We start from the raw sequence: 21934 nt of genomic DNA, 5'->3' as shown, positions 1-21934 counted from the left end.
GGGCTGATATGTGTGTGTACACACATCTTCTTTATCCAATGGAATATTACTCAGCCATCAAAAGAGGGAAATCTTGCCATTTGCAATAAGATGGATGGAGGTAGAGAGTATTCAAAGTGAAATAAGTCAGTCAGAGAAAGACAAATATTATATGATTTCACTCCTAGGTGAAATTTAAGAAACAAAACCGATGATCATAAGGGAGGGGTAAAAAAAAAAGAAAAGAGAGAGGGAAACAAACCATAAGAGACTCTTAAAGATATAAAACAAACTGAGGGTTGATGGAGGGAGGTGGGTGGGTAGACTGAATGGGTGATGGGCATCAAGGAGGACATTTGTTGGGACGAGCACTGGGTGTTGTATATAAGTGATGAACCACTGAATTCTACTGAAACAAATATTACACTACATGTTAACTAATTAAAATTCAAATAAAAACTTGAAAAAAAAGACATTGAACTAATCCACACCACTTTTGACTACCAATATCTTTTTTTCCTTTTATCATAGAATGATCCACAGTAATAGTTCATGTAAACAAAAGGACACTTTTAAGTGAAATTGAAAGAATTGGAGAGTCAAATATTGGAGGGCCAAGGAAGCGTTTCTAGTTTAAAGTAAAGGGGCTTCCATGTCTTGTAGCTTAGGTTATTGGGCACTTAATAGTCTTCAGAAGAATTTCAATGAAATAAATACCCTCTTCCCTCATCTAACTACCAAAAGATCCCACAAAACTAACCAAAACCTCTTGATATGTTTATGGATGCAAACAATCTTCAATACCTGCCTGTTCTGATCTCCCCTTACCTCTCCTGGGCACTTATTTTTATTTATTTTATTTTTTTTTTTTTTGGTGTGTATTGGGCAGAGAATCTCACACCCCACTCTAAGGACCCAAAACGTCTGTGTTCTGGTTTCTTGCCAAGATCTGCCTTCTCTTCTTGTCAAACGAGAAGGCCTAATCTGAGATCTATCCAGCCTAACCAGAGTTTTGTTACTTGGGCTTCAGCTGAACTTTTCTCAAGCCCTTTCTAAAATGCTATTCACATAAAAATTGATTTCTATGGAAATTTACCCATATAATAATTTATGTAATATCCCTGGAGGGGGAAATGGATATATGTTTATGATATTAAAATGAGTATGATTTAATGTCATCACTTGATATCAAGTTAAATCATACTTCCTAATAATACTGTATCAGAAGCATTGCTATAAGGTTAACTTTTCAATTACAAATGTGGCCATGAGTGTATATTTATAAAGTACAAACATATGCAATTAATGGCCCATGATCTGTGCATTAAAGAGCATAAATATATTTCAGTGGAATAAGTATTCTAATAAAAGTATTCTCATTCTCAGTTAAGAATGTAAAATAAATTTCATATCTTTCCTCTGATCAAGAGTTTGATAATCTTTGAAAAAAATGCAGACCAACAATTTTTTTGATTTATAGTGAAATACATAGAGCAATAACAGACATTTTTCAGGTTTAGAAATTCTCTACTCAACGACATGGCTCCATAAAGACAGAGCCTCATAAATTATTGGGATAATTTCATTCAGAGTTCAGGTTTATTACACTGAGGCCAACATACTGGATATAATCCTTAGGAAAACAATAGCAATCTGGCCTGTTTTATGACTACATGGGAAAGCGGGTCAGGAACAATTTACTAATTCACTCAGCAGTAAAGATAATTACTGTTTTTAATGATAATGTACTACAGGCCTATCTAATTGGTTCATGCCTCATGTTTAAACTGTTCTAGCTTAATAAGTGCAAGAACATTATATTTACTTTGCTGGGTCTAAAAAGCACGTGATACTGAAAACTGACCTTTAAATGATCCCCTGTGCAGTTCTGTACTATTTGTTTTGGATTATTGGAAGTCTTGAATATTTTTAGCTAAAATGTGTACTTGCATTATATATTTTCATAGGTCCTCATTTCCTCTCCGCTGTGCCCATTAGGACACCCAGAATACATTAAGAAAAGCACGGTCTCAAAAAGCACACACCAGAAAATTAAAAGGAGGGGGGCTGTTTAAATTATGTGAATTAGAGAAATAGGGTCAGAAAGAACTTTAAAGCTTCTTCCATTAGATCTCTTTCTGCAGAACTAATGAATTCCATTTATTTTTCCTCAATCATTTCAAATGACTACTGTGTGTCCTAAACTGTTGTATTTATGGCATCAAAAGTATAGTGCCTGGAACATATTTATTCTCAATTAAGAATAGCTAATTTTTTGAGTTTCTTTATTGACCCTGCTGTAAATAATATTTGTCATTTACAGCAATACTTCTGCATTGTTATCCTATCAATGCTGGAGGACCACAGGGTACTCAGAGCAATGTTAAAAGCCACACTCCCTCTCAACACCAGCCTAACTGGAGGAATGAGACTCTCATTTCTGCAGCTGTGGGGCATATTGTCAGATTACACTTTACAAACTATAGAAATGATCCCTGAAAGTATAATCTTAGATTACGCCTCACAGTTTAGTTTCCCTTCATGAAGGCTGTCCTCAGCCGAATGTAGGAAGTCACTTTGCCTAAAGTCATGTCACCTTCTGGACACAGCACTTTTGCTGAAACTAAAATAATCCCCAGACTATTCTCCCATATATTTTCATTGTTGTGTGAGTTTTTCACTTTGCCAGGAATGATAACATCACATTATAGATAATGCCCAGAAATTACCTAAAGTAATATATATAAATAGTAGTTGTTGAACATTAATTTTATCATGTCTATAATATGTATCATAAGCATAGTCTTTTCAGAATTGACGTTTTTGAAATATATCTGCTATCTAAAAGGTACTCAAAATTGTATGCATTATGTAAATCTGCCTCTCTTGCATACAAGCTACTTGCATCTTTGAGTATTTGTTTCTGCTTCTTCTTGGATTTGGAAAGTAGAAGGGTGTCGGATAGAGATAAGACATTAAGAATGCACCTGCCCTTGAGGTATAGTGAGAATAGTGGAGATGGAGAAAAAAGGGGAAAAAACCAAAAACCAAAAAAAAAAAACAGTACTATCTTGTGTCCCTTCTCCCCATTTACCCACCAAATTAAGTAAGTGGTGCTCATAAGGTTCTATACAATGGCTCACTATTTTTCCCAACTCCATGAATTTTACTGTTATGTTCTGGAATGCTATTTAAAATTCCATTGCTGACCAAGAGTAAGAACTGCTGGCCAACTTCTGTTTCAGCACATAAGAAATTGCTTAGAAATTGCCATTCCATCCTAACAACAATGTTAAGCAGACTGAAAAATCAACAACTCTTCTAGAAGCCCTAAGAGAGTGGGATGCAGGGCAAACACAAGCCCTCAAGGTTGGAGACCAACATGCAAACAAAGCAGAACTTAACTGAGCAGAGACTCTAGGGCAGAACTAGTGGCCATGTGGGAAAATACGAACTCCAGTTGATGAATTCCTGGAAAACCATATTAGAGAAGACTGAGAGTTAGAAATTCTAAAGGTATCCAGTCCTGGGGAGACCCACAGTTTTGTGGGGCTTATCTCCAGGAGCTCAACCAGATCCCTACAGTGAATACAGAAGAAAGATCCTCTTCTACTTCACTCAGGAGGTGGGAGAAGATCCATTTTTGAAACATACCAGAGCACTGTGTTCTCCTTCAAAGGTCTGTCATCAGGAGAAACTGACTAAGCAAATCTAATCTGCTGGGATATTATCAGAACTTAACTCATCTGGGGAAGAGAAACACAGCTTTTTTTCTGGAATACACAAAACTACCGAGATCAAAACTATGGAATAAAACATGTCTGTTGGCAATCCTTTTTTGGAGCTTTCTTGGTGAAACCTGAAACTGGTCCCCTTAACACAGAGAGTAGAGAGAGAGCAAAGAAAAAAGGTGGGTTACTCCAGGTGGGTAGATGGGAGATTCAGTAAGCAAAGGGAACTTATATACATACAGGGCTTGTCTTGAACAGCAGCAAGATGAGTGGCTTCCCACCATCTGTCCTCCAAATCATAAAAGTTTACAAAGAAGCCTTAACTGGGTTCAGTCACATATACAGTGCAGGTGTGCTCAACTCCACATCACTGTCTCAAGGTTGTGTCCTTGGAGCACCTCTGGGAGTGGGAAAGGCAAGCATAACCCACATGCCAAGATAGGGGAAGGGGTGAGGAGCCTCTCATTGTCTGGGTCCAGCTCAGGAGTCATGTGTTTTTGATGACCTTTCCAAACACGCCACTCTTTGTGACTGGTTCTTACAATCCCATTCTCCCTCCTCTTCAGAAATAGGTCCTGAGTAGCCAGCAAGGGATTTCTCTAGTGTGGATGTGGCTCCTTTGGCAGCTATCTGGCTACGCTGGAGGCAGGTGCCTATGCAAAAATATAGGTACACTTATGAGAAAACACAGATTGAGACAGTAATTGCCAAAATTAAAGACGACTTTTTCCACAAACAGTTACAGGATCTGAACCATTGATTTATTAAGTCCCCTATCCTGGAGGTCAGATCACTCAGGGCATCTAATTGTGTCCTCCTGTGATTTAATAAAGATGATACATTAACAGAATTATCAGGTATGAACACACAACATTTTGTTTGGATAATGGCACAGGGGCCTCCTTGTGAGGAAGTAATAATGTTCAAGTCCAACCTGTTCTGGAGAACAGTTTGTCTCATTATAGCCATTTCAGTGTTAAGTAAGGGAAGGCTATATTTGCTATCATTTAGGGCTGGCTCAATAAATTTATTAAGGGTTTCTGGGGGTTCTCTTAACATCCTCCAAATCAATGGAGTGGACAAAGATGGTAGCCAAATTATCATACCGGTGGAGAACAAGAATGTCCTGCCTGGGTCTCGAGGAGAAGGAGGTTGGAAGCTCTGGAAACTTGACCTGGTTGTCCATATTACACACAATGGCTTGGGGAGATAGCGCTGTCAGGAATGAGGAGATGGACTGTGGGCAGGGTATGCCAGACTAGGACCTCTATCTTCTCCCCTCTCTTAGCAGTACGTATTTCATTCTAGGTATAGGGCATTCTAACAGGTCCAGCTTACAGCAGGATAACAGGATTCTAATAGAGCTGAATTAGTTTCCCCTCATCTACAGGTACAATTTAACTCACCCATCTTTGTGGGACATTGCATTGTAAATTCCATAAATAATTCGCTTTCCATGTGTGATGGGGCTTGGTGTTTTCAGCAGCACAGCACATTGATCTACAGTGGGAGTCTGGGCAATGTTTATTTCCTAGGACCTCCATATCTTCATGGTTTTGGTTGTCTCAGCAGGAGTCTCCAAAAGGGAGGGCCTATTGTCCCTGGCAAAAGGGAAAACAGACCCTACTGGTTGGTTATTTATGATCTTCCTGATATGAGGAAGTGGTGATGCAACATGGGAGCTTAAGTGGGTAGGAGAAGAATCAATGAAACAAGATGGGATTGGTAGGGAGACAAACCATAAGTGACTCTTAATCTCACAAAACAAACTGAGGGTTGCTGGGGGGAGGGGGTTTGGGGGAAGGGGGTGGGATTATGGACATTGGGGAGGGTATGTGCTTTGGTGAGTGCTGTGAAGTGTGTAAACCTGGTGATTCACAGACCTGTACCCCTGGGGATAAAAATATATGTTTATAAAAAATTTAAAAAAAAAAAGAATCATCACCAAAGATATGGTATAAATCACAAGTAACTACATGATAGATTGACTACAAGATAGTCAATATCATTAGTCATTAGAGAAATACAAATTAAAACTGTAAGTGCCTAGCCCAATGCTGAGCTTAAAAATGAGTGTTTTTGGTAAATCAATCAATCATACAATAAATATATCAAAAGTTAGAAAAAAAATGTATTAAAGCCTGGGATAGTACTTTAGTCCCCCTGGCCAACGTAGGTTTATCTGTTAACAATTTAATTTGTGTTTTAATGTTCTGTATATTCTTCTTTTTTTTTTTTTTTTTTCCAATCCTGTTGCTGTGGGTTATAGTGACAATGGAAGCTACATTCGATGTCATATTCTTTTGCTCAGTCTTGAATGTATGACTTTTGAAATGTGAACTCTACTGATTAGTCAATAAGGGTATCTCTACTCTTACTTAATATTTAGCTTTAGTATTTGACATTTAGCTTCTCTAATCCCCTGATGGTAGCAACCTGGCTTGACAGGGACAAGCTTGGGTTAGGCCATAATGCAGTATTCATATAAACCAAGGCATAATTAGAACTTCTTTCAGAGGGAAGGGGTGGACATAACCAATTTTTCGATCCTGGTGGGTGGTCCCAGATTCTCTTGGCAGTTGCTTTGGGTGCTATTTTGCACACCCAGGGCATATGTTATTGCATTGGCCAAGTCACTGTATTTTTTTAAAGATATTCTTTCTCTCTCTCTCTCTCTGGCTTCTTTCTTTCTTTCTTTCTTTCTTTTTCTTTCTTTCTTTCTTTCTTCTTTCTTTCTAAAGCTAGAGAGAGCAAAAGCAGAGAGAGAGGCAGAGGATGAGGGAGAAGCAGGTTTCCTGCTTATGGGTCTAGATCTCAGGACCCCAGGATCATGACCTGAGCTGGATGCGGATGCTTAACCAACTGAACCACCCAGGCGCCCTGACCAAGTCACTGTATTTTAAGAGCAATATAGCAACCCCAGCAACAGGCCATCCTACTTGGGCATTACTGGGGCCATTCTTTCTATATATTCAATTTGCTATATCTACTGAAGGGTCAATGACTAAGCTTTGAACCTGAGCTAAACCACCAACTTCCTGATTGTCAAAGGGTGTCCATGCCTTATCAGTTGTGACAAGAAAAGCAGTGAGGACTGCCTGAGGCTTTTTGCATGTGGACCCAAATGTTTTTTTCACACATCCTGACCCCTTAAGGGCTTCTTTATAATCATCCACCTCTTGGTTTCCTATTGTCCAAGCCATAGGTTTCATTCCTTCAGAACATCCCAACTGCCAGTGCAAAGGATTAGCAGCCACGGTTCATGAGTAATTAATCACTAGCCAAACTACGCAGAGCTCAGCCCACCATCTGTTGCACTGGCTGCTGTCTCAGAGGTTCAGCAAGGAGGAGGGCTGTGTGCATTGCTAGGAGCTGTTGCTCTAAGGGGGGTATGGAAGGTTTCTGCTCCTTTCCAGAGGTAGGACCAAAATCCTAGGGCACTCTCTTCTTCTGTTGACTCAGTCACAGTGCCTGACCTATACCTTCCAGAGCCACAGACACATCCAGCTCAAATGGTAGCCCTATTTCGGAGATGCAGAGAGCTTTAATCTGTTTCACTAATATTTCTATTTTTACAAAGGTGGCTTATTCCTCTGATTCCCAGTCCTACAGGTGCCCTTCCTTTACCAGATAGCATAAAGGATAGGGGCACTGTGCTGGGTGGGAATTAGAAGTACTTTAAAACCCCCAAATCTCCATAACAGTTTATATCTCACATTCTTAGGGATTGGATAAACTTACATCTTATCAATTTCAGATTTTGAGACAACATGAGTCTTATCAGACCTGAAGATACCCAAAACCTTATGTTAGTGCCTGGGCCTTGAATTTTCTGTGGGTTCATTGCCCCTCTTCTCCTTCACAGAAGTTCCAGCAGATATAATGTTAACGTTGTATCATCAATGTATCATCAATGTAATGTTACCATTTTAATAATGTGGGGGAGAAGAACAGGGACAATTCTCAGGCTACCATCCTATGACATATTGTGGGGTTATATCGGTAGTCTTGGGAGAGTGCTTGAAAGTTTCATATTGCCTTTCCCATATGAAGGTAAATTGATCTTAGTTATCAGAAACCTGTACTTGGCAATGTCTTTTCCATGAATCTCTTGAAGATGAAATGCTTTTGCAGGAAGTTTTTACCAAAGTATCTGAGTAAAACAATAATTGTGTGTAAATGACAAAAGACTTTAAAGTGGCCTCAGTTAAAGACCTGATGAGAGTTCATTATAACACAATAGGCAAGGAACTTTTACAACAGTGTGTATTTTTAAAAGCACTCCCCCCCCACACACACACAGGTTTTGTTTTGTTTTGTTTTTTGTTTTTTCCCTTCAGTCTCTGTGGGCAATGTTTTGATTGTCTCCTGGAGTGTTCACATTTTGAAGACATGAAAAGATTTATAACTTTCAGAAACAGAGAAAGAATGCATGAATGCAAGTTTTGTAGTAATTGCTATTTAAAATTTTCCTGGGGGTGCCTGGGTGGCTCCTTCAGTTGCTTTAGACTCTTGATCTCAGCTCAGCGCTTGATCTCAGGGTCATGAGTTCAAACCCCATGTTGGAGGCCCCAGCATGGAACCTAGTTAAAATAAAATAAAATAAGTAAGTAAAATAAGATGAAATAATAAAATATATAAATATATAAAAATTTATAAAATATAACATTATCAGGAATGAGAGGCATGAGGTATTTCATTTGTTTTCTCATCAATTACCACAAAATCCTTTTTCATTTTTATCACTTCATTAGAGATTCCATCTCTTGGCATCCTAATCCCTTAGCATCCTAATCATGCTTTGCCACATCTTCGACCCTCCTAGATTTTCAAAATGCCAAACCAAGGTCTCTAACTCATTATCTTGCTCTTCCATCTTGTCTGCCACTACTGAAGTGAGGAGGCTAGTGGACACCTTCACATCCTTTTCTACTCTTAGCTTGTCTGCTAATTTTCTAACCCAAGCTTCAGTCTCTTTGGGCACTGATGGCCAGCCAAAGTGCTCACAGTAGAGGCCAGCCATTTGTTTCTCTTCTCTATTGCAGTGTAAAATGTGCCTTCCTTCAACAATTGCCCTGGACAGGCTGGTATATTTGGGGTGTCCCCATGCTCATGCGTTGGTCCACAAGCATCTAACATCAGGCCAGCTTACCCTGCACAGAGGATGAATGGCTAACATGGGATTTCCCCCAATTGAAGCCCCTTTGTCTCTAGGAAACTTACTTAAGGGGCTTTTATGGGCCACCCCTCTCCCATAGAAGTAGATTGCCAATAAGTGATTTCCCCAGGAAGATGCATCCCTGAGTGTCATTTCTTCACAGTCTCCTGGCTGACTCACCAACTGTAAGTTCATCCTCAGGAGCTTCTCTGGTATAATCTGAAACCAGCCCCCATACACTGAGAGCAAGGAGAGACAAAAGAAAAAGGTGGGCCACTCCAGGTTGGGAGGTGACAGTTTTTATACACATGGGAACTTACATACAAGGCTTGACTTAAGCAGCAGCAAGACGAATGGATTCCTACCCACCCATCAAATCGTAAAAGTTTACAAACAAGTCTTAACTGGGTCCAGTCACGTATACCATTCAGGTGTTCTCAATGCCACATCACTGTCTCAAGACTTTGTCCTTGGAACAAACTCTGGGAGTGGAAAGGCAAGTGTAACCCACATTCCAAGAATAGATGAAGGAGTGACTCAGTCTAGCTCATAGTTGTCTTAGTCTAGCTCATAGTCAGCCAGCAGTCATATCTTTTTGATTACCTTTACCAACAAAAAACTCAGTGGTTGCTAGGAAGGGGGATGAACAAGTGGAACATAGAGAATATTTAGGGCAGTGAAAATACCCTTTATAATATTATAATGGTTGATATATGTTATTATGTATTTATACACACCCACAGAATGTAAAACATCAAGAGTGAGTTCTAATATAAACTATGGACATTGGGTGATTATGATTTGTCATGATAAGTCCATCAATTTTAACAATTTTAAAAGTATCACTACTCTATTGAGTGATGTTGATAATGGGGAAGACTTTACATGTGTGGGGATAAGGGTTATAAGGGAAATCTCTGTACCTCCCTCTCAATCTTACTGTAAACCTAAATCTACTCTAATTTAAATCCTTGGGGTGCCTGAGTGGCTCAGTGGGTTAAAACCTCTGCCTTTAGCTCAGGTCACGATCCCAAGGTCCTGGCATCGAGCCCCAAATCGGGCTCCCTGCTCAGCAGGGAGCCTGCTTCCTCCTCTCTCTCTGCCTGCCTCTTTGCCTACTTGTGATGTCTGCCAAATAAGTAAATAAATAAATCTTTAAAAAAATAAAATTTAAATTCTTTAAAAATATGCTAATTGGCCTAAGACATCTTCTCTGAAATATATGCTAAAAAATGGAAATATTATTACGTTTTAAGGAAAAAAACCAAATTCTTCCATATACCAAATTGTAATTCATAAAATACATCACCCATCTTAACTCTTGAACAAGTCTTAAAGATAAAATCTAGCCTTAAAACCTGAAATCGAAATGGTTTCATTAATGAAATAACTGTTGATCATTTTCAGCACCAAATCCTTTTTAATAGTATATAATATTGTCTAAATAAATTTGATAAAGACTTTTGTGTTATAGAAAATAAATATGACACTATTTTAAAATAAAACTGAAAATGTAAATTAATTTTAACAATTAGCTATAGGAGCCTGGCAAAATAATCTAGGAGTATATCATCAAAAGCTAAGAAGTGAGTGCTAGGGAATATAAAAGAAGAAGAAATGGGCTACTTTACTTAAAATAATGATAAGTCATCAAAAGATTTAAAAAAATGTAATAGGAATTAGACTACAAGGGAAACTGACCATTTTTAAAAAACTGATAATAATTTAAAAAATCAATGTTTGGGGTCACGTTGGTCCAGCTCTTGACTTAGTCTCAGGTGATGATCTCAGGGTCATAGATTGAGCCCCATGTCAGACTCCACGCCCACCTGGGAGTCCGCTTGAGATTCTCTCTCTTTCTGCCCTCCCCACCATCTAAAATCAATCAATCAATCAAGCTTTTAAAAATATGTTTTTATATGTAGGTATATATATCTATGGAGATACACAGAATAATAAAATAATAAGATGATAAAATTAAGACCAAACATGTAAGCTAATAAATATAGTGTAGTCTTCAAAAGTGAAAGAAAGATATTTTTTCAGGGATTAAAAAAAAAAGTGTGGAATCCAACCATATGGTGTTTATAAGAGAGTCATTTGATAATGCCAAAGAAATAATGAGAATAAAAGGATATTAAATAATATTATATACATTCAAAAATGTAGACCAGGCTTTACAATATTTATATCCTAAGAAGATCAATATTAATTAAAATAGTTTAGTTGAACATGCACAAAAAATTATGGCTTATTTTTCTACATCATATCAAAATATAGCCATCATAAAAACTTTCTACCAAAGGTTGAAAAAGGTATCAGCACAAGATACAAAAGATTAAGAGTTAAAAAACAAGAAACACTTGAAAAGAATGCTAAAATATTAGGAAACTTGAATCTAACTCATTTAATTTTTCACAGACTATGCACTCAAATCATTCCTGGTGATGCATTATGAAACCTCAATAAACAATAAAATTAATGAAACAAATGAAGTAACAAATAGGTTAATTAATTAAACATTATTAAACTATGTATAAAATCTAGGGGATAAAATCATATAGTTAATAAGGTTTACCTATAAAAATATGTTAAATGGTTTAACTGAAAGTAGTGCCTAAAATTGTTTACTCAGTGATTGTTTCAATGATTAAAAAATTATAATGCACTATCATTTTGAAAGTATGTAAATATAAATAAGAATAAGAATTAAAATTATTCAAAAAAATAAATAAATAAATATCTGCCAATATACAGTTTTTCTATGCCCACTAAACACCGAAATTTCCACCTTCATTGTTAATCATAATTTACATCTTGTCATTTGTAATTACAGTCTCTTGTTTTATTTTTAATATGAATGAAATATATTTTAAATTATCAGGACTCAGTTACCTATGAGAAGTATTTAGTTTCCCATAAAATATTTAAATAAGGGTATTACTAAGGAGTTATTCTATTAATACTGGATTTAAATAAGAGTCAATGAGAATAACAATAAAAGGATGGAAAAAAATGTAGTGCAGCAATAGAAATTTTCATAGACTTTTCATAGTCAACACTACAACTTATAGAAATAGAAATCTTCCTGTGGAAGTCTGCAACACTATCCATTATTTTGTAATGATAATAAAAACAATGTTAGTTCTAAAAGTCTAATATGAGACTGCTGGTCCCTAAGAGCTGTACCATCACTGCTTTAAGTATCCCCTCTTCATCCTTTGTGCATAGTAATAGCATGGAAAACCTGGGAAGCTGGGAAGTAGTTCTCAATTCTCACAGGCAAATAGAGGACTACCAGAGTAATAATAGGAACCTGTAGCTTCTGAGTCTGCAAAGATTTTTTCTGGGGTGCCTTGGTGGCAGATGGTTAAGCATCTGCCTTTGGCTCAGGTCATGATCTCCAGGTCCCGGGATTGGACCATGAGAGGCTTCCTGCTCAGGAGAAGTCTGCTTCTCCCTCTGCCTGCCATTCCCCCTGCTTGTGCTCTCTCTGTCTCTCTCTCAAATGAATAAATAAAACCTTATTTTTTTTTCTTATTTTGGCTAAGTTTCCTTAAATGCCAATATCAAATATTAATTTATTTATGTTTGAAGCTTTCTGCCTTCAGGATGTCCAGGATAAACCATATTCAATCATTAAGTGCCATTTTGGAAATTATTTTATTGAGTATTTTCTTGCATGACAGCTGATTGCAATTGACTAGGGCTATGGTTTATAGAACCAAAAGTGGGAAAATAACCATTACATGGAGGAAGTTAGACCTCACTGTAACAATACAGTAACAGTTTAAGACACTCAAAGGTTGACACTAAGTCTACTGATAACCTGAAAGAAGGAAGACTCAAAAGGAAGAAAATGTGGTCATTGAAAAGAGGAGGGTGCTGTGTTCATTCTGTCTCCTAAATGCCCCAAATTCCCCGCTCTCTGTATTCACTCTTCTTGTTAATATTCTAAAACATATTTGAAATTTTTATTCTTGAGATTAAAAGAAACCTGATGACTTTGGAGTACATCCAAGAATCTTTGAAATTATTTATATTTTCCCAACTATAATAATTGCTCTTACTTAACATTAAGTGCTTTTTCTTTGATAGCCCATAACCAATTTATACTGCTTATTCATTTCTGTCAATGATTTCTTTGGTTGCTTCAACTCAGAACATGGATATAAGCCTCTATCTTTCTTTCCCAAGGGAGCAGTGACAGGAGTTCTGAAGTCTTTGACAAACTCTACTACAGACCTGATAAATTTAATCTAGCCTAATAGGTAGAATAGCTACTAAAATTGCATGCAGGAAAGAAAATCATAGTATTGGCTATGAGATATCATTGCCATGGCAGTGACAGAGGCTGAGAGGAGATATATGAGAATTATTTAGGAAATTTAAGATCCTGATGTCCAAAGACTATATTTTGTTCATTATGGATCACTACTCAGATTCAATAATCAATGCATAGTGGGCACAACAAGTAAGTATCATGGCTTCTAAATCCAATTAGTTATGTCCTTTCATCTGGAACCACTGTCAAGTCATCTGCCACTTTGGTACTTTTGTCTCCTTAAATCTAAATCTCCTTTCTTCCGTCTTCCTTCTCTGAGTCTCCAGGCCCCAGCCACTTTTCTGTTGTTTATTCTTTCTTCATTCTCATGTTTTTATCCATATAATTTTCCTTCAGTTTGAAGACCTCATTTATTCTTAGATGAATTCACTTGTGTTTGTTAGTATGGAAGTGTATTTATTTTGCCTATGCTTGTAAAAAAATATTTTTTGCTGGGTAGAGAATTCTAGTGCTTTTTCTTTAGCACTTTACTTTGTTTATTTGTTTGTTTATTTAAAGGATTTTTTTTTGAGAGCACATGCATTTGTGCAAGCAGGGGTAGGAGGTGGGAGGGGAAGTTGGGATGGGGGAGGGGCAGAGAGAGGGAGAGAATCTTAAGCTCTATCTCAGGACTATGAGATCATGACCTGAGCTGAAACCAAGAGTCTGAAATGTAACCAAATGAACCCCCCAGGTACTCCTTTCTTTAGCGCTTTAAAGATATAATTCCAGTGTCTTCTATTTTTTTATATATCTTCTTGGAAAGTTGTCAGTTGGAAAATTGGCTCCTTTGAAAGCAATGTGTCTTTTATTTCTCTCTGCCTAGTTTTAGGATTTCCTTCCATTTCCTCCTCTTTCACCCCTTCCCTCTCCTCCTGCTTGTCTTTTTTATTCCTTTAGCCTATAGCAGCTTAAGTGTAATATTCCTAGTTGTTTTCCTGCTATTTTTCCTACTTGAGGTATATTTGTTCTTAAATCTGTATCAGCTCTCTTGTTGTCAGGTTTGGAAATTTCTCTGATAGCATAATACCTCTTCAAATACTGTGTTTCTCCATTCTGTCTCTCCTTCTCCTCTGGAACTCCAAAGACAAGCTGTTATACCTTTTTCATCCATTGCATATATATTGCATTATTTCTTCTATTTCGTGTTTTTTTTTTTTTAACCGTAAAGGAAAGTGTTTGTTTTTTAAGTCTATTAGCAAATTACGTTTTCTAATCTCTTATTCATTTATTTCTTTACTTTAAGTTTGTTCTGGTTCTATTTTAAATTATTTTTTTGAGACGTTTTATTTGTCAGAGAGAGAGAGATGATGAGAGACAGAGCATGAGCAGCTAATAAAGAAAGAAGCAGACTCCCTGGCTGAGCAGAGAGCCTGATGTGGAACTTGATCCCAGGACCAAGGGCAGACACCTAACCAACTGAGCCACCCAGGTGCCCCTATTTTAAATTCTTTATACTAATATTTCTTTCTACTTAGTTATTTATCCCCCAGATTTGGATGTTTCCCTCACTGGAAGAATAGAATATCCATTAGGCAATCTTGTTAGCCAAAGATGCACTTGTTAAATAATGCAATTTTGAAATATTGTGTTTGGAGTTAGTTCTGGATTTGAAGTTTAGTTCTGTCACTTAATAATTAGAGATATAAAGCAATCTATCTATTTCACTCAATTTCCTGACAGTAATGGTTGTATGAAGCACAATACGACAATTGGTTAAATGGCATATCTACAATGCTCAGGCTGGTTTCTGGCACATAAAAATAAAATACAATAAAATTAGTCTTCATATTTAATTCTTGCTAATAATATTTAGATATTTCTTAAAATACTTTACAAATATAGCACAGAATTATTTAAAATGTCAATCTGCTTAATTAAACTATATCTTGAGACAAGATGCCCGTTAACATATATTTGCTGAATTTAACTAAAAGCTTGAAATAAATGAGTAGATCAGTGCTGTTGTGAAGAAATATGTTAAATCATTTAAGAATAGATAACAAATTAATTTTATTGTTCTCACTGATGATTTATTTTTAGAGTTTTACAACTTAAGAGTTTATAGAAAGTTCTACCACTCAAAGTGATTATTTATAAAGCTTCCTTTAAAAGTTCTATTTGGGGGCACCTGCGTGGCTCAAAGGGCAAGCCTCTGCCTTCAACTTAGGTCATGGTCTCAGGGTCCTGGGATTGAGCCCTGCTTCCAGCTCTCTGCTCAGCGGGGAGCCTGCTTCCACTGCTCTGTCTCTGTCTGCCTTTATGCCTACTTGTGATCTCTCTCTCTGTCAAATAAATAAATAAAATCTTAAGAAAAAATAAAATAAAAGTTCTATTCAGGTTAGTGTCTGGGTGGCTCAGTCAGTTAAGCATCTGCCTCTGGCTCAGGTCATGATCTCAGGGTCTGGGATGGAGACACGCATCTGGCTCTTGGCTCAATGGGAAATCTGCTTCTCCCTCTGTGCTCCCTCCCTCAAATAAATGTAATCTTAAAAAATAATAAAAGTCCTATTCACTCTTGTTCAGTTACAAATGTAGTCACTGTAGCTTACAAAAGGAAATTTTCAAATTTCAAGTCTAACAGATTGTACTAAAAGAAAAAAAAAATCCACTGACCTCCTATTTGACAGTACCTTTTCTAAAAGTTCCTTTTTAGTAAGTGCCAAATGATAAGATTTTCTAGCAAAACATTATTCTCTTCCTCCTTTTTTTTTTGTTTGTTTAGTTACAATTCCTTTTGAAGTGCCATCAGAGTACTATTTAAGAATTGGTCTTCATCTTGACCAAGGAAACTATTTTTAGTTTTGTAAGTTGCAATATTTGGATAAGCAATGCTAAAAATGTATGTGCAGGGAAACGTTGAATGAAGGAGAAAGAATTAAAAGAGAAGAATCCAAAATTTAGTAGAGTAATACATTGAAACTACCAAGTTTTTTATTTGCCACATTTAATATATTCTCAATTAAACAATATGAAAACTTCTATTTTTCTTTTGATTCATCTTACAATCACTTCTTATCTTTGCATATACAGGAAAAAACAACAGAATTACATTTTTTGGCAGACATCTTGGATAGGGAGAATTGAATTACCTCTAATAAATGTGGAAATCAGAAAAAGAGTCAACTGATGTAAATTGTTCTAATTATAGTTGAAATTTCTGAAAATGTATTGGGACTTCAGAAATTATATCCAGAAACTATAGAGGGGATTTTTAGCTTATTAGGAATTATCATTAACTAATGAACTATATAAGTTTACTGAAAGAAGAGATAGGTAGATAGATGGATGATATAGATGATAGATAGATGAGAACATGTCCCTTTTTCATAAATCATTGATAAATTATAATTGCTTTAGTGTAAAAAAGCAGAACACTTACAAATATTAGTTCCTTCACAGCATTTGATAGCACTTTATTATTATTTATAATTAAAAACTGGTATACTGCCATTTGCCTACTGTATGGTCAACTCTCTGGCATGAAGCAAATTGATAGAACTTCAGGCTTCTACTTCACTATTTCAAATCTTAATTTAATGTAGTCACAAAAGTGAAGAAAAATTGAGCTGAAATTAAATCAACATTTTATTTTGTTTTCCTGTTGGTACATAGAGCACTGACTGGTAAGTTAAATTCTGTGGTATTCTCCTAATGATTCAATACTATTTACAGCTTTATTTACAGCTCGGAACAGTGTTTCCTCTTACTTCCTATGATTGATTTTCAGTACTACAAAGGTTCCACCTTTTTTCTACTTAAAAAGTACCCTGCAGTTATCTCTGATGCGTGAAACTGATTCTTCTCTGGAAGGACTGTCAGTAATAAATGATGTGATAAGGTTGATGTTCTACCAAGAGAAGAAAAAAAATAACACAAAACAAAAACAGAGGAGAAAAGAGAGAAAGAACAAATGCAAAAAAGGAAAGGAAGAAAGAAAAAAAAGCTAATGAGTTTTGAATTGATTCCATTGGAAATGATCATGACTGCTTGTATAAGGGGATAAAAGAATGTTATAAGATGGTCTATTAAAATGCCAGGAAATTTCTCAGTAGTTTAAATACTCTTAAATTTTTAAACGCTATACTAGCTAGCAGAGCTGTAGTAGATTGAATTAAGCTTCATTATTGATTCTCCAAGACTTTGTTGGTGTGTTGCCCATTTAAACACATTATCAGACACTTAAAGAGTAATTTATAATGCTTTGAAGAACATTTACTTCATTTAAAATAGCTAATAACATCATTCAAATGAGAGAAGGTGTCAGGACTTAATAAATGGAAATGCTGGATGCAGACATAATGTCCATTAGAACAGAAGCCAAACAGATTTTTATAACATCTTGAATAAAATATTTCAAATATAAAACTCTTTTAATAATTGAACTGCATCCTAAACTATAATTATGAAGAGTCAATTAAATAATTATGGTTAAGGATATCCATGATATACTAGAAAACAGTCTTCGAACTCTAAGATTTCAACTCATCTGTAACTCTAAAATGGCTTTCTGTATGAATAGACATTTTAATTTGTTTACCGAAACTTTTATATTTGAATACTAAAATTACATGTAAATTTTCAGCTTTCTGCAAAAATGTCTCATTAGCAAACTTCCCTGTTTGGTATTTTACAAAACACAATGTCTAGTCAGAATTTCAATGCAAGTTTTTAAAGAGAAGAAATATTTATGTGAGTTAATATGCATATTAATATATTACTTATTCTGAGTATTAATGTGAGGATTTAGCAAAACTTCCTCCTCACTTCTTTAATTGTTTAAATTTGTATTATGCAAAAATAAATAAAGTCTGGGGTAAACTTTATTTACAGAGTTTTAGTCTATATTCATATTTTATTGGCCAAGTCTTATGACTTGATCATTGAGATGCCTGACTTACTCAATTTAAACATATTACCATCTAGTTTCATTGGAGCCCAGAATTTAATAGGAAGAGTGAGTTTCCAGTGTTAAATATTACTTTGGTGTTTTTGTCACTTATTTCCTGAACTAAATGTTTTTAACATATGAGCCAACCACAACACAGTTACAATCAATAATTTGCTTGGGGTCAAAGCCAACTAATTTAGATTCCATCATGTAGAATGTTATATTATACCAGTGAAGCATAATCAAAAATTTCTAACTTACATATGTTACCAGTCAAAAACACAAAAACAATTTCTGTTATGTTTCCATAGTAAATTAATGAAACATTTCTATTTGTGTTCAACTGGTGCTCAATTTTCCAGTTAGTCCAACATTTTAATGTTAAGGTTATTAGAGTGCAAAACATATATCATAGCCTTCAATATGCTAATCAATTGACTTATACCAGTTATATTTTAATTGTATAAAATAATTTAAGTATGGTCAGTTAACATATTACACAACGGTACTCATGGAAAGACCACCATTTGTACAGATATTTATTGAAAGGCAAATTCTATTCTCCTTCAGTGGTACAAATATGACGATTATAAGTACACTTTTATACATTCCAGGCATGTTATGAGGTGCTTGTCATAATTCACTATGATGGACATAACTAGCAGGTTTATATCACTGATTGAGCCATGATTGTATCTCATCCTGCCATTTGGAACATACCTAGTGGTGAGATACGTACCTCAGGGGTCCTTATAAGATCTGTATTCATTACGCATACATACATTTTTCAAAGATTTACATATAGCATACACTTATTAATTACACAGCATTAGTTATTTACTGCTATAACCTGAGAAAACAATATACTTGAAGATAGATTTGCCCCAAGTGTTCCATAGACTGCTCCATTTGTGGGAGGGTTTTAGGTATTTGAGACAGGTTTCCTTAGTACATAAAAATTTGAAAAATGATGGATTAGTAATATTTTTAAAAATAGATTTGGAGATTTAAACAAACTAAAGTGCTCGTAACCTTTAAGATAGAAATATTGGAAAAAAGTTGTTGCACAAACCAACCTAATGGGTTTTTTTTTCCCTCTATATAAATAGGCAATGTAGTCTTTCATCTGTGTCAAAGAGATTGGAGATGTAGTAATTTCTTTATCGCTCAGTTTTCAGTAAAGTTTAATTTCCATTTTAACTCATTTCAGTGTATTTTGTGAACTGAATGTAACCAAATTTTATAAATGTTTTCTGTGTACACTTGCAAAGATACTCTCTAATTATTATACATCACACTCAAGTAATACTCATCAAGTCAACTTTTTAAATGTTATTGCAGTCTTCTGTTTTTTGGAATTTTTTTTATCTGATTGAGTTATTTGTGGAGAACTATGTTAATATTTCATTATTTCATCATAGGTTTCACCTTATAATCTCTTTATAATTTCCTTTAAATATTTTGAAGTCTTACTCGGTATATATACTTTGGAACAATAATATACATCCATTGCTTTTTTTTTTTAAGATTTTATTTATTTATTTTATGAAGGGAGATCACAAGTAGGCAGAGAGGCAGGCAGAGAGAAAGGGGAGGGGAAGCAGGCTCCCTGCTGAGCAGAGAGCCCGATGTGGGGTTCGATCCCAGGACCCTGAGATCATGACCTGAACTGAAGGCAGAGGCTTTAACCCACTGAGCCACCCAGGCACCCCGATCCATTGCTTTTATACTATATTTAATATACTTCCATATTGCTTTTATCACTGGATATTAACAGTTTACCTAAAATATTTTCATATTTCATATTTATATATGTCTTGTCTGATACTAAATTTTTACCCACTTTCTTAGTTTTAAGATTGATTTATTTATTTAAGAGACAGCATGCATGAGTTGGGGGAGGAGCAGAGAAGAAGGGGAGACTCTCAGGCAGACTCCATGCTGAGCACAGAGCCTGTCTCAGGGCTCCTCCTGAATGCCAGGACCCTGAGATCATGACCCGAGCCAAAATCAAGAGTCTGACACTTAACTGACTGAGCCACCCAGTTGACCCTCTATTTTCTAATTTTAATAAACTTTAAACATTGTGATTCATTCTTTTTAAATTATAGTATAGTTAACTTACATGATATATTTGTTTCAGGTATACAATATAGTGACCCAACAATTTCATACATTACTCAGTAATAATCAGGATAAGTGCACTCTTAAATTTCTTCACCTATTTCACCCACTCCCCTCTGCTAAGCATCAGTGTGTTCTTTACACTGAAAGAGTCCGTTTTTTGGATTGTCTCTCTTTTGTTTTGTTTCCTAAATTCCAAACATGAGTGAAATCACTTATGTTTTTCCTTGACTGGCTCATTTTGCTTAGATGATACTCTCTAGCTTTATCCCTATCGTTGCAAATGACAAGATTTCATTCTTTTTTTATGGCTGAATAATATTCATAATATGTATCTCACATCTTCTTTATCCACTTGGGCTGCTTCCATAGTTTGTCTATTATAAATAATACTGCAATAAACACAGGGGTGCATATATCAAATCAGTGTTTTCATGTTCTTTGCATAAAAGACCTCCACACTGTTTTCCACAGTGGCTGCCCCCACCACCCAAAGTATATAAGGGTTCCTTTTTCTCCACATCCTCACCAACACTTGTTTCTTGAGTTTTTGGTTGTAGCCACTCTGACCAGGTGTGAGGTGGTATTTCATTGTGGTTTTGATTTGTTTTTCCCAATGATTAACGATGTTGAGCATCTTTTCTTGTGTCTGTTGGCCAATTGTATGTCTTCTTTGAAGAAATGTCTATGTCTTCTACTCATTTTTAATTGTTTTTTTTTTGTTTGTTTGTTTCTAGGGTATTGGTTGTAGAAATTCTTTATATATTTTGGATACCAACCCTTTATTGGATATGTCATTTGCAAGTATCTATTCCCATCAGCAGGATAACTTTTAGTTTCATTGGTTGTTTCCTTTGCTGTGCAGAAACTTTATTTTTATGGAGCCATAATATTTTATTTTTGCTTTTATTTTCCTTTCCTCAGAGACACATCTAGAAGGACATTGCTACCAAAGTCAGAAAAATTACAGCGTGTGCTCTCTTCTAGGATTTTTATGGTTCAGGTCTCAAATGAAGTTCCTTAACCCATTTTGAGTTTATTTTTTTGTGTATGGGGTACATGGTTCAGCTTTATTCTTTTGCATGTTGCTATCCAGTATTCCCAATACCATTTGTTAAAGAGACTATCCTTTTTCTATTGCATATTCTTACCTCCTTTGTTGAAGATTAATTGACAATATAATGGTGTATTTATTTCAGGTCCTTTTATTCTGTTCTATTGATCTATGTATCTATTTTTGTGCCCATACTGTTACTACAGCTTTATAATATAACTTGAAATATATAATTGTGATAATTATAGTTTTTTTTTCAAGAATGTTTTCACTATTTAGAATCTTTTGTCGTTTCATACAAATTTTCAGATTGCTTGTTCTTGTTATGGGAAAAACGCTGTTGGTTTTTTGATAGGGATTACATTAAATATGTAGACTGTTTTGGGTAGTATAGACTTTTTTTAAAGATCTTATTTATTTATTTGACAGACAGAGATCACAAGTAGGCAGAGAGGCAGGCAGAGAGAGAGAAGGGGAAGCAGACTCCCTACTGAGAAGAGAGCCCAATGTGGGGCTCGATCCCGGGACCCTGGGATCATGACCTGAGCTGAAGGCAGAGGCTTTAACCCACTGAGCCACCCAGGAGACCCTAGTATAGACATTTTAACAATATTCGTTCTTTCAATCCATAAGCATGGAATGCCTTTCCACTTCTTTGTATCATCTTCAATTT

Source organism: Mustela putorius, unplaced genomic scaffold (genome assembly GCF_011764305.1).
Source record: "Mustela putorius furo isolate JIRA1106 unplaced genomic scaffold, ASM1176430v1.1 tig00003863_pilon_pilon_pilon, whole genome shotgun sequence".
Classification (NCBI taxonomy): Eukaryota; Metazoa; Chordata; class Mammalia; order Carnivora; family Mustelidae; genus Mustela; species Mustela putorius.
The sequence above is the reverse complement of the archived record's forward strand: the minus strand, read 5'-3'. Positions refer to the sequence as shown.